Raw genomic sequence first — 12,496 nt, 5'->3', positions numbered from 1 at the left:
CGGCGAGTACGCCTATGCCACAGTGTTGAAAAAAAGTATGTGTCGCATTAGCCATCCCTGGACACGTGTTTCGAGGTAGTTGCCTCTCGTCAGCAGGGAGTAGGTAAGTGTAAAGGGGTGCCGCGTGGACTGTCAATAACGTAAAAACAGGTAGAGTACCTCTCATGGCGCGCAGGTGCTGGTCCAGAGCTTGTCAGCCCAAATGGCTCAAGGGAGCCTTTATATAACAAATCCAGTTGGCCGCACACTGCTCGTCACACCAGCATGTTGCCCCAAGGAACTCTGGTAGATGTAGTGGCGACGGCGAATACGCCTATGCCACAGTGTTGAAAAAAAGTATGTGTCGCATTAGCCATCCTTGGACAGGTGTTTCGAGGTAGTTGCCTCTCGTCAGCAGGGAGTAGGTAAGTGTAAAGGGGTGGCGCGTGGACTGCCAATAACGTAAAAACAGGTAGAGTACCTCTCATGGCACGCAGGTGCTGGTCCAGAGCTCGTCAGCCCAAATGGCTCAAGGGAGCCTTTATATAACAAATCCAGTTGGCCGCACACTGCTCGTCACACCAGCATGTTGCCCCAAGGAACTCTGGTAGATGTAGTGGCAACGGCGAGTATGCCTATGCCACAGTGTTGAAAAAAAGTATGTATTGCATTAGCCATCCCTGGACATGTGTTTCGAGGTAGTTGCCTCTCGTCAGCAGGGAGTAGGTAAGTGTAAAGGGTTGCCGCGTGGACTGCCAATAACGTAAAAACAGGTAGAGTACCTCTCATGGCGCGCAGGTGCTGGTCCAGAGCTCGTCAGCCCAAATGGCTCAAGGGAGCCTTTATATAAAAAATCCAGTTGGCCGCACACTGCTCGTCACACCAGCATGTTGCCCCAAGGAACTCTGGTAGATGTAGTGGCGACGGCGAGTACGCCAATGCCACAGTGTTGAAAAAAGTATGTGTCGCATTAGCCATCCCTGGACACGTGTTTCGAGGTAGTTGCCTCTTGTCAGCAGGGAGTAGGTAAGTGTAAAGGGGTGCCGCGTGGACTGCCAATAACGTAAAAACAGGTAGAGTACCTCTAATGGCGTGCAGGTGCTGGTCCAGAGCTCGTCAGCCCAAATGGCTCAAGGGAGCCTTTATATAACAAATCCAGTTGGCCGCACACTGCTCGTCACACCAGCATGCTGCCCCAAGGAACTCTGGTAGATGTAGTGGCGACGGCGAGTACGCCTATGCCACAGTGTTGAAAAAAAGTATGTGTCGCATTAGCCATCCCTGGACACGTGTTTCGAGGTAGTTGCCTCTCGTCAGCAGGGAGTAGGTAAGTGTAAAGGGGTGCCGCGTGGACTGTCAATAACGTAAAAACAGGTAGAGTACCTCTCATGGCGCGCAGGTGCTGGTCCAGAGCTTGTCAGCCCAAATGGCTCAAGGGAGCCTTTATATAACAAATCCAGTTGGCCGCACACTGCTCGTCACACCAGCATGTTGCCCCAAGGAACTCTGGTAGATGTAGTGGCGACGGCGAATACGCCTATGCCACAGTGTTGAAAAAAAGTATGTGTCGCATTAGCCATCCTTGGACAGGTGTTTCGAGGTAGTTGCCTCTCGTCAGCAGGGAGTAGGTAAGTGTAAAGGGGTGGCGCGTGGACTGCCAATAACGTAAAAACAGGTAGAGTACCTCTCATGGCGCGCAGGTGCTGGTCCAGAGCTCGTCAGCCCAAATGGCTCAAGGGAGCCTTTATATAAAAAATCCAGTTGGCCGCACACTGCTCGTCACACCAGCATGTTGCCCCAAGGAACTCTGGTAGATGTAGTGGCGACGGCGAATACGCCTATGCCACAGTGTTGAAAAAAAGTGTGTGTCGCATTAGCCATCCCTGGACATGTGTTTCGAGGTAGTTGCCTCTTGTCAGCAGGGAGTAGGTAAGTGTAAAGGGGTGCCGCGTGGACTGCCAATAACGTAAAAACAGGTAGAGTACCTCTAATGGCGTGCAGGTGCTGGTCCAGAGCTCGTCAGCCCAAATGGCTCAAGGGAGCCTTTATATAACAAATCCAGTTGGCCGCACACTGCTCGTCACACCAGCATGTTGCCCCAAGGAACTCTGGTAGATGTAGTGGCGACGGCGAGTACGCCTATGCCACAGTGTTGAAAAAAAGTATGTGTCGCATTAGCCATCCCTGGACACGTGTTTCGAGGTAGTTGCCTCTCGTCAGCAGGGAGTACGTAAGTGTAAAGGGGTGCCGCGTGGACTGTCAATAACGTAAAAACAGGTAGAGTACCTCTCATGGCGCGCAGGTGCTGGTCCAGAGCTTGTCAGCCCAAATGGCTCAAGGGAGCCTTTATATAACAAATCCAGTTGGCCGCACACTGCTCGTCACACCAGCATGTTGCCCCAAGGAACTCTGGTAGATGTAGTGGCGACGGCGAATACGCCTATGCCACAGTGTTGAAAAAAAGTATGTGTCGCATTAGCCATCCTTGGACAGGTGTTTCGAGGTAGTTGCCTCTCGTCAGCAGGGAGTAGGTAAGTGTAAAGGGGTGGCGCGTGGACTGCCAATAACGTAAAAACAGGTAGAGTACCTCTCATGGCGCGCAGGTGCTGGTCCAGAGCTCGTCAGCCCAAATGGCTCAAGGGAGCCTTTATATAAAAAATCCAGTTGGCCGCACACTGCTCGTCACACCAGCATGTTGCCCCAAGGAACTCTGGTAGATGTAGTGGCGACGGCGAATACGCCTATGCCACAGTGTTGAAAAAAAGTGTGTGTCGCATTAGCCATCCCTGGACATGTGTTTCGAGGTAGTTGCCTCTCGTCAGCAGGGAGTAGGTAAGTGTAAAGGGGTGCCGCGTGGACTGCCAATAACGTAAAAACAGGTAGAGTACCTCTCATGGCACGCAGGTGCTGGTCCAGAGCTCGTCAGCCCAAATGGCTCAAGGGAGCCTTTATATAACAAATCCAGTTGGCCGCACACTGCTCGTCACACCAGCATGTTGCCCCAAGGAACTCTGGTAGATGTAGTGGCGACGGCGAGTACGCCTATGCCACAGTGTTGAAAAAAAGTATGTGTCGCATTAGCCATCCCTGGACACGTGTTTCGAGGTAGTTGCCTCTCGTCAGCAGGGAGTAGGTAAGTGTAAAGGGGTGGCGCGTGGACTGCCAATAACGTAAAAACAGGTAGAGTACCTCTCATGGCGCGCAGGTGCTGGTCCAGAGCTCGTCAGCCCAAATGGCTCAAGGGAGCCTTTATATAACAAATCCAGTTGGCCGCACACTGCTCGTCACACCAGCATGTTGCCCCAAGGAACTCTGGTAGATGTAGTGGCAACGGCGAGTATGCCTATGCCACAGTGTTGAAAAAAAGTATGTATTGCATTAGCCATCCCTGGACATGTGTTTCGAGGTAGTTGCCTCTCGTCAGCAGGGAGTAGGTAAGTGTAAAGGGTTGCCGCGTGGACTGCCAATAACGTAAAAACAGGTAGAGTACCTCTCATGGCGCGCAGGTGCTGGTCCAGAGCTCGTCAGCCCAAATGGCTCAAGGGAGCCTTTATATAAAAAATCCAGTTGGCCGCACACTGCTCGTCACACCAGCATGTTGCCCCAAGGAACTCTGGTAGATGTAGTGGCGACGGCGAATACGCCTATGCCACAGTGTTGAAAAAAAGTATGTGTCGCATTAGCCATCCCTGGACATGTGTTCCGAGGTAGTTGCCGCTCGTCAGCAGGGAGTAGGTAAGTGTAAAGGGGTGCCGCGTGGACTGCCAATAACGTAAAAACAGGTAGAGTACCTCTCATGGCACGCAGGTGCTGGTCCAGAGCTCGTCAGCCCAAATGGCTCAAGGGAGCCTTTATATAACAAATCCAGTTGGCCGCACACTGCTCATCACACCAGCATGTTGCCCCAAGGAACTCTGGTAGATGTAGTGGCGACGGCGAGTACGCCTATGCCACAGTGTTGAAAAAAAGCATGTGTCGCATTAGCCATCCCTGGACACGTGTTTCGAGGTAGTTGCCTCTCTTCAGCAGGGAGTAGGTAAGTGTAAAGGGGTGCCGCGTGGACTGCCAATAACGTAAAAACAGGTAGAGTACCTCTCATGGCGCGCAGGTGCTGGTCCAGAGCTCGTCAGCCCAAATGGCTCAAGGGAGCCTTTATATAACAAATCCAGTTGGCCGCACACTGCTCGTCACACCAGCATGTTGCCCCAAGGAACTCTGGTAGATGTAGTGGCGACGGCGAGTATGCCTATGCCACAGTGTTGAAAAAAAGTATGTGTCGCATTAGCCATCCCTGGACACGTGTTTCGAGGTAGTTGCCTCTCGTCAGCAGGGAGTAGGTAAGTATAAAGGGGTGCCGCGTGGACTGCCAATAACGTAAAAACAGGTAGAGTACCTCTCATGGCGCGCAGGTGCTGGTCCAGAGCTCGTCAGCCCAAATGGCTCAAGGGAGCCTTTATATAACAAATCCAGTTGGCCGCACGATGCTCGTCACACCAGCATGTTGCCCCAAGGAACTCTGGTAGATGTAGTGGCGACGGCGAGTACGCCTATGCCACAGTGTTGAAAAAAAGTATGTGTCGCATTAGCCATCCCTGGACACGTGTTTCGAGGTAGTTGCCTCTCGTCAGCAGGGAGTAGGTAAGTGTAAAGGGGTGCCGCGTGGACTGCCAATAAGGTAAAAACAGGTAGAGTACCTCTCATGGCGCGCAGGTGCTGGTCCAGAGCTCGTCAGCCCAAATGGCTCAAGGGAGCCTTTATATAACAAATCCAGTTGGCCGCACGATGCTCGTCACACCAGCATGTTGCCCCAAGGAACTCTGGTAGATGTAGTGGCGACGGCGAGTACGCCTATGCCACAGTGTTGAAAAAAAGTATGTGTCGCATTAGCCATCCCTGGACACGTGTTTCGAGGTAGTTGCCTCTCGTCAGCAGGGAGTAGGTAAGTGTAAAGGGGTGCCGCGTGGACTGCCAATAACGTAAAAACAGGTAGAGTACCTCTCATGGCGCGCAGGTGCTGGTCCAGAGCTCGTCAGCCCAAATGGCTCAAGGGAGCCTTTATATAACAAATCCAGTTGGCCGCACGATGCTCGTCACACCAGCATGTTGCCCCAAGGAACTCTGGTAGATGTAGTGGCGACGGCGAGTACGCCTATGCCACAGTGTTGAAAAAAAGTATGTGTCGCATTAGCCATCCCTGGACACGTGTTTCGAGGTAGTTGCCTCTTGTCAGCAGGGAGTAGGTAAGTGTAAAGGGGTGCCGCGTGGACTGCCAATAACGTAAAAAACAGGTAGAGTACCTCTCATGGCGTGCAGGTGCTGGTCCAGAGATCGTCAGCCCAAATGGCTCAAGGGAGCCTTTATATAACAAATCCAGTTGGCCGCACACTGCTCGTCACACCAGCATGTTGCCCCAAGGAACTCTGGTAGATGTAGTGGCGACGGCGAGTACGCCTATGCCACAGTGTTGAAAAAAAGTATGTGTTGCATTAGCCATCCTTGGACAGGTGTTTCGAGGTAGTTGCCTCTCGTCAGCAGGGAGTAGGTAAGTGTAAAGGGGTGGCGCGTGGACTGCCAATAACGTAAAAACAGGTAGAGTACCTCTCATGGCGCGCAGGTGCTGGTCCAGAGCTCGTCAGCCCAAATGGCTCAAGGGAGCCTTTATATAACAAATCCAGTTGGCCGCACACTGCTCGTCACACCAGCATGTTGCCCCAAGGAACTCTGGTAGATGTAGTGGCGACGGCGAGTACGCCTATGCCACAGTGGTGAAAAAAAGTATGTGTCGCATTAGCCATCCCTGGACACGTGTTTCGAGGTAGTTGCCTCTCGTCAGCAGGGAGTAGGTAAGTGTAAAGGGGTGCCGCGTGGACTGCCAATAACGTAAAAACAGGTAGAGTACCTCTCATGGCGCGCAGGTGCTGGTCCAGAGCTCGTCAGCCCAAATGGCTCAAGGGAGCCTTTATATAACAAATCCAGTTGGCCGCACACTGCTCGTCACACCAGCATGTTGCCCCAAGGAACTCTGGTAGATGTAGTGGCGACGGCGAGTACGCCTATGCCACAGTGTTGAAAAAAAGTATGTGTGGCATTAGCCATCCCTGGACACGTGTTTCGAGGTAGTTGCCTCTCGTCAGCAGGGAGTAGGTAAGTGTAAAGGGGTGCCGCGTGGACTGCCAATAACGTAAAAACAGGTAGAGTACCTCTCATGGCGCGCAGGTGCTGGTCCAGAGCTCGTCAGCCCAAATGGCTCAAGGGAGCCTTTATATAACAAATCCAGTTGGCCGCACACTGCTCATCACACCAGCATGTTGCCCCAAGGAACTCTGGTAGATGTAGAGGCGACGGCGAATACGCCTATGCCACAGTGTTGAAAAAAAGTATGTGTTGCATTAGCCATCCCTGGACACGTGTTTTGAGGTAGTTGCCTCTCATCAGCAGGGAGTAGGTAAGTGTAAAGGGGTGCCGCGTGGACTGCCAATAACGTAAAAACAGGTAGAGTACCTCTCATGGCGCGCAGGTGCTGGTCCAGAGCTCGTCAGCCCAAATGGCTCAAGGGAGCCTTTATATAACAAATCCAGTTGGCCGCACGATGCTCGTCACACCAGCATGTTGCCCCAAGGAACTCTGGTAGATGTAGTGGCGACGGCGAGTACGCCTATGCCACAGTGTTGAAAAAAAGTATGTGTCGCATTAGCCATCCCTGGACACGTGTTTCGAGGTAGTTGCCTCTCGTCAGCAGGGAGTAGGTAAGTGTAAAGGGGTGCCGCGTGGACTGCCAATAACGTAAAAACAGGTAGAGTACCTCTCATGGCGCGCAGGTGCTGGTCCAGAGCTCGTCAGCCCAAATGGCTCAAGGGAGCCTTTATACACCAAATCCAGTTGGCCGCACACTGCTCGTCACACCAGCATGTTGCCCCAAGGAACTCTGGTAGATGTAGTGGCGACGGCGAGTACGCCAATGCCACAGTGTTGAAAAAAAGTATGTGTCGCATTACCCATCCCTGGACACGTGTTTCGAGGTAGTTGCCTCTTGTCAGCAGGGAGTAGGTAAGTGTAAAGGGGTGCCGCGTGGACTGCCAATAACGTAAAAACAGGTAGAGTACCTCTCATGGCGTGCAGGTGCTGGTCCAGAGCTCGTCAGGCCAAATGGCTCAAGGGAGCCTTTATATAACAAATCCAGTTGGCCGCACACTGCTCGTCACACCAGCATGTTGCCCCAAGGAACTCTGGTAGATGTAGTGGCGACGGCGAGTACGCCTATGCCACAGTGTTGAAAAAAAGTATGTTTCGCATTAGCCATCCCTGGACACGTGTTTCGAGGTAGTTGCCTCTCGTCAGCAGGGAGTAGGTAAGTGTAAAGGGGTGCCGCGTGGACTGCCAATAACGTAAAAACAGGTAGAGTACCTCTCATGGCGCGCAGGTGCTGGTCCAGAGCTTGTCAGCCCAAATGGCTCAAGGGAGCCTTTATATAACAAATCCAGTTGGCCGCACACTGCTCGTCACACCAGCATGTTGCCCCAAGGAACTCTGGTAGATGTAGTGGCGACGGCGAATACGCCTATGCCACAGTGTTGAAAAAAAGTATGTGTCGCATTAGCCATCCTTGGACAGGTGTTTCGAGGTAGTTGCCTCTCGTCAGCAGGGAGTAGGTAAGTGTAAAGGGGTGGCGCGTGGACTGCCAATAACGTAAAAACAGGTAGAGTACCTCTCATGGCACGCAGGTGCTGGTCCAGAGCTCGTCAGCCCAAATGGCTCAAGGGAGCCTTTATATAACAAATCCAGTTGGCCGCACACTGCTCGTCACACCAGCATGTTGCCCCAAGGAACTCTGGTAGATGTAGTGGCGACGGCGAGTATGCCTATGCCACAGTGTTGAAAAAAAGTATGTATTGCATTAGCCATCCCTGGACATGTGTTTCGAGGTAGTTGCCTCTCGTCAGCAGGGAGTAGGTAAGTGTAAAGGGTTGCCGCATGGACTGCCAATAACGTAAAAACAGGTAGAGTACCTCTCATGGCGCGCAGGTGCTGGTCCAGAGCTCGTCAGCCCAAATGGCTCAAGGGAGCCTTTATATAAAAAATCCAGTTGGCCGCACACTGCTCGTCACACCAGCATGTTGCCCCAAGGAACTCTGGTAGATGTAGTGGCGACGGCGAGTACGCCTATGCCACAGTGTTGAAAAAAAGTATGTGTCGCATTAGCCATCCCTGGACACGTGTTTCGAGGTAGTTGCCTCTCGTCAGCAGGGAGTAGGTAAGTGTAAAGGGGTGCCGCGTGGACTGCCAATAACGTAAAAACAGGTAGAGTACCTCTCATGGCACGCAGGTGCTGGTCCAGAGCTCGTCAGCCCAAATGGCTCAAGGGAGCCTTTATATAACAAATCCAGTTGGCCGCACACTGCTCGTCACACCAGCATGTTGCCCCAAGGAACTCTGGTAGATGTAGTGGCGACGGCGAGTATGCCTATGCCACAGTGTTGAAAAAAAGTATGTGTCGCATTAGCCATCCCTGGACACGTGTTTCGAGGTAGTTGCCTCTCGTCAGCAGGGAGTAGGTAAGTATAAAGGGGTGCCGCGTGGACTGCCAATAACGTAAAAACAGGTAGAGTACCTCTCATGGCGCGCAGGTGCTGGTCCAGAGCTCGTCAGCCCAAATGGCTCAGGGGAGCCTTTATATAACAAATCCAGTTGGCCGCACGATGCTCGTCACACCAGCATGTTGCCCCAAGGAACTCTGGTAGATGTAGTGGCGACGGCGAGTACGCCTATGCCACAGTGTTGAAAAAAAGTATGTGTCGCATTAGCCATCCCTGGACACGTGTTTCGAGGTAGTTGCCTCTCGTCAGCAGGGAGTAGGTAAGTGTAAAGGGGTGCCGCGTGGACTGCCAATAACGTAAAAACAGGTAGAGTACCTCTCATGGCGCGCAGGTGCTGGTCCAGAGCTCGTCAGCCCAAATGGCTCAAGGGAGCCTTTATATAACAAATCCAGTTGGCCGCACGATGCTCGTCACACCACCATGTTGCCCCAAGGAACTCTGGTGGATGTAGTGGCGACGGCGAGTACGCCTATGCCACAGTGTTGAAAAAAAGTATGTGTCGCATTAGCCATCCCTGGACACGTGTTTCGAGGTAGTTGCCTCTCGTCAGCAGGGAGTAGGTAAGTGTAAAGGGGTGCCGCGTGGACTGCCAATAACGTAAAAACAGGTAGAGTACCTCTCATGGCGCGCAGGTGCTGGTCCAGAGCTCGTCAGCCCAAATGGCTCAAGAGAGCCTTTATATAACAAATCCAGTTGGCCGCACGATGCTCGTCACACCAGCATGTTGCCCCAAGGAACTCTGGTAGATGTAGTGGCGACGGCGAGTACGCCTATGCCACAGTGTTGAAAAAAAGTATGTGTCGCATTAGCCATCCCTGGACACGTGTTTCGAGGTAGTTGCCTCTTGTCAGCAGGGAGTAGGTAAGTGTAAAGGGGTGCCGCGTGGACTGCCAATAACGTAAAAACAGGTAGAGTACCTCTCATGGCGTGCAGGTGCTGGTCCAGAGCTTGTCAGCCCAAATGGCTCAAGGGAGCCTTTATATAACAAATCCAGTTGGCCGCACACTGCTCGTCACACCAGCATGTTGCCCCAAGGAACTCTGGTAGATGTAGTGGCGACGGCGAGTACGCCTATGCCACAGTGTTGAAAAAAAGTATGTGTCGCATTAGCCATCCCTGGACACGTGTTTCGAGGTAGTTGCCTCTCGTCAGCAGGGAGTAGGTAAGTGTAAAGGGGTGCCGCGTGGACTGCCAATAACGTAAAAACAGGTAGAGTACCTCTCATGGCGCGCAGGTGCTGGTCCAGAGCTTGTCAGCCCAAATGGCTCAAGGGAGCCTTTATATAACAAATCCAGTTGGCCGCACACTGCTCGTCACACCAGCATGTTGCCCCAAGGAACTCTGGTAGATGTAGTGGCGACGGCGAATACGCCTATGCCACAGTGTTGAAAAAAAGTATGTGTTGCATTAGCCATCCTTGGACAGGTGTTTCGAGGTAGTTGCCTCTCGTCAGCAGGGAGTAGGTAAGTGTAAAGGGGTGGCGCGTGGACTGCCAATAACGTAAAAACAGGTAGAGTACCTCTCATGGCGCGCAGGTGCTGGTCCAGAGCTCGTCAGCCCAAATGGCTCAAGGGAGCCTTTATATAACAAATCCAGTTGGCCGCACACTGCTCGTCACACCAGCATGTTGCCCCAAGGAACTCTGGTAGATGTAGTGGCGACGGCGAGTACGCCTATGCCACAGTGTTGAAAAAAAGTATGTGTTGCATTAGCCATCCCTGGACACGTGTTTCGAGGTAGTTGCCTCTCGTCAGCAGGGAGTAGGTAAGTGTAAAGGGGTGCCGCGTGGACTGCCAATAACGTAAAAACAGGTAGAGTACCTCTCATGGCGCGCAGGTGCTGGTCCAGAGCTCGTCAGCCCAAATGGCTCAAGGGAGCCTTTATATAAAAAATCCAGTTGGCCGCACACTGCTCGTCACACCAGCATGTTGCCCCAAGGAACTCTGGTAGATGTAGTGGCGACGGCGAGTACGCCTATGCCACAGTGTTGAAAAAAAGTATGTGTCGCATTAGCCATCCCTGGACATGTGTTTCGAGGTAGTTGCCTCTCGTCAGCAGGGAGTAGGTAAGTGTAAAGGGGTGACGCGTGGACTGCCAATAACGTAAAAACAGGTAGAGTACCTCTCATGGCATGCAGGTGCTGGTCCAGAGCTCGTCAGCCCAAATGGCTCAAGGGAGCCTTTATATAACAAATCCAGTTGGCCGCACACTGCTCGTCACACCAGCATGTTGCCCCAAGGAACTCTGGTAGATGTAGTGGCGACGGCGAGTACGCCTATGCCACAGTGTTGAAAAAAAGTATGTGTCGCATTAGCCATCCCTGGACACGTGTTTCGAGGTAGTTGCCTCTCGTCAGCAGGGAGTAGGTAAGTGTAAAGGGGTGCCGCGTGGACTGGCAATAACGTAAAAACAGGTAGAGTACCTCTCACGGCGCGCAGGTGCTGGTCCAGAGCTCGTCAGCCCAAATGGCTCAAGGGAGCCTTTATATAACAAATCCAGTTGGCCGCACACTGCTCGTCACACCAGCATGTTGCCCCAAGGAACTCTGGTAGATGTAGTGGCGACGGCGAGTATGCCTATGCCACAGTGTTGAAAAAAAGTATGTGTCGCATTAGCCATCCCTGGACACGTGTTTCGAGGTAGTTGCCTCTCGTCAGCAGGGAGTAGGTAAGCATAAAGGGGTGCCGCGTGGACTACCAATAACGTAAAAACAGGTAGAGTACCTCTCACGGCCCGCAGGTGCTGGTCCAGAGCTCGTCAGCCCAAATGGCTCAAGGGAGCCTTTATATAACAAATCCAGTTGGCCGCACACTGCTTGTCACACCAGCATGTTGCACCAAGGAACTCTGGTAGATGTAGTGGCGACGGCGAGTACGCCTATGCCACAGTGTTGAAAAAAAGTATGTGTCGCATTAGCCATCCCTGGACACGTGTTTCGAGGTAGTTGCCTTTCGTCAGCAGGGAGTAGGTAAGTGTAAAGGGGTGCCGCGTGGACTGCCAGGTAGGTAGAGCAGTGTGCGACCAATTGGACTCTAGTTAATATTCAGGCTCCTTGAGCCGGTGGAGCTGACGAGCTCATGGTTACGCACCTGCGCGCTACGAGAGGTACTTTACCTGAGAACACTTATTTTAGCAGCCTACACAGCAACCCTACACACTTTCCTACTCCCTGCTGACGAGAGGCAACTACCTCGAAACACGTGTCCAGGGATGGCTAACGCTACACTTACTTGCACTCATGACTGTGGCATAGGCGTACCCGCCGACGCTGACTTCAGGGACCACAATTCTTTGGGGCAACACACTGGTAGGTAGAGCAGTGTGCGACCAATTGGACTTTAGTTAATATTCAGGCTCCTTGAGCCAGTGGAGCTGACGAGCTCATGGTTACGCACCTGCGCGCTACGAGAGGGACTTTACCTGAGAACACTTATTTTAGCAGCCTACACAGCAACCCTACACACTTTCCTACTCCCTGCTGACGAGAGGCAACTACCTCGAAACACGTGTCCAGGGATGGCTAACGCTACACTTACTTGCACTCATGACTCGGGCATAGGCGTACCCGCCGACGCTGACTTCAGGGACCACAATTCTTTGGGGCAACACGCTGGTAGGTAGAGCAGTGTGCGACCAATTGGACTTTAGTTAATATTCAGGCTCCTTGAGCCGGTGGAGCTGACGAGCTCATGGTTACGCACCTGCGCGCTACGAGAGGTACTTTACCTGAGAACACTTATTTTAGCAGCCTACACAGCAACCCTACACACTTTCCTACTCCCTGCTGACGAGAGGCAACTACCTCGAAACACGTGTCCAGGGATGGCTAACGCTACACTTACTTGCACTCATGACTGTGGCATAGGCGTACCCGCCGACGCTGACCTCAGGGACCACAATTCTTTGGGGCAACGCGCTGGTAG

This window comes from Triturus cristatus, chromosome 2_2 (genome assembly GCF_964204655.1).
Source record: "Triturus cristatus chromosome 2_2, aTriCri1.1, whole genome shotgun sequence".
Taxonomy (NCBI): Eukaryota; Metazoa; Chordata; class Amphibia; order Caudata; family Salamandridae; genus Triturus; species Triturus cristatus.
This window is presented reverse-complemented; position numbering follows the sequence as displayed.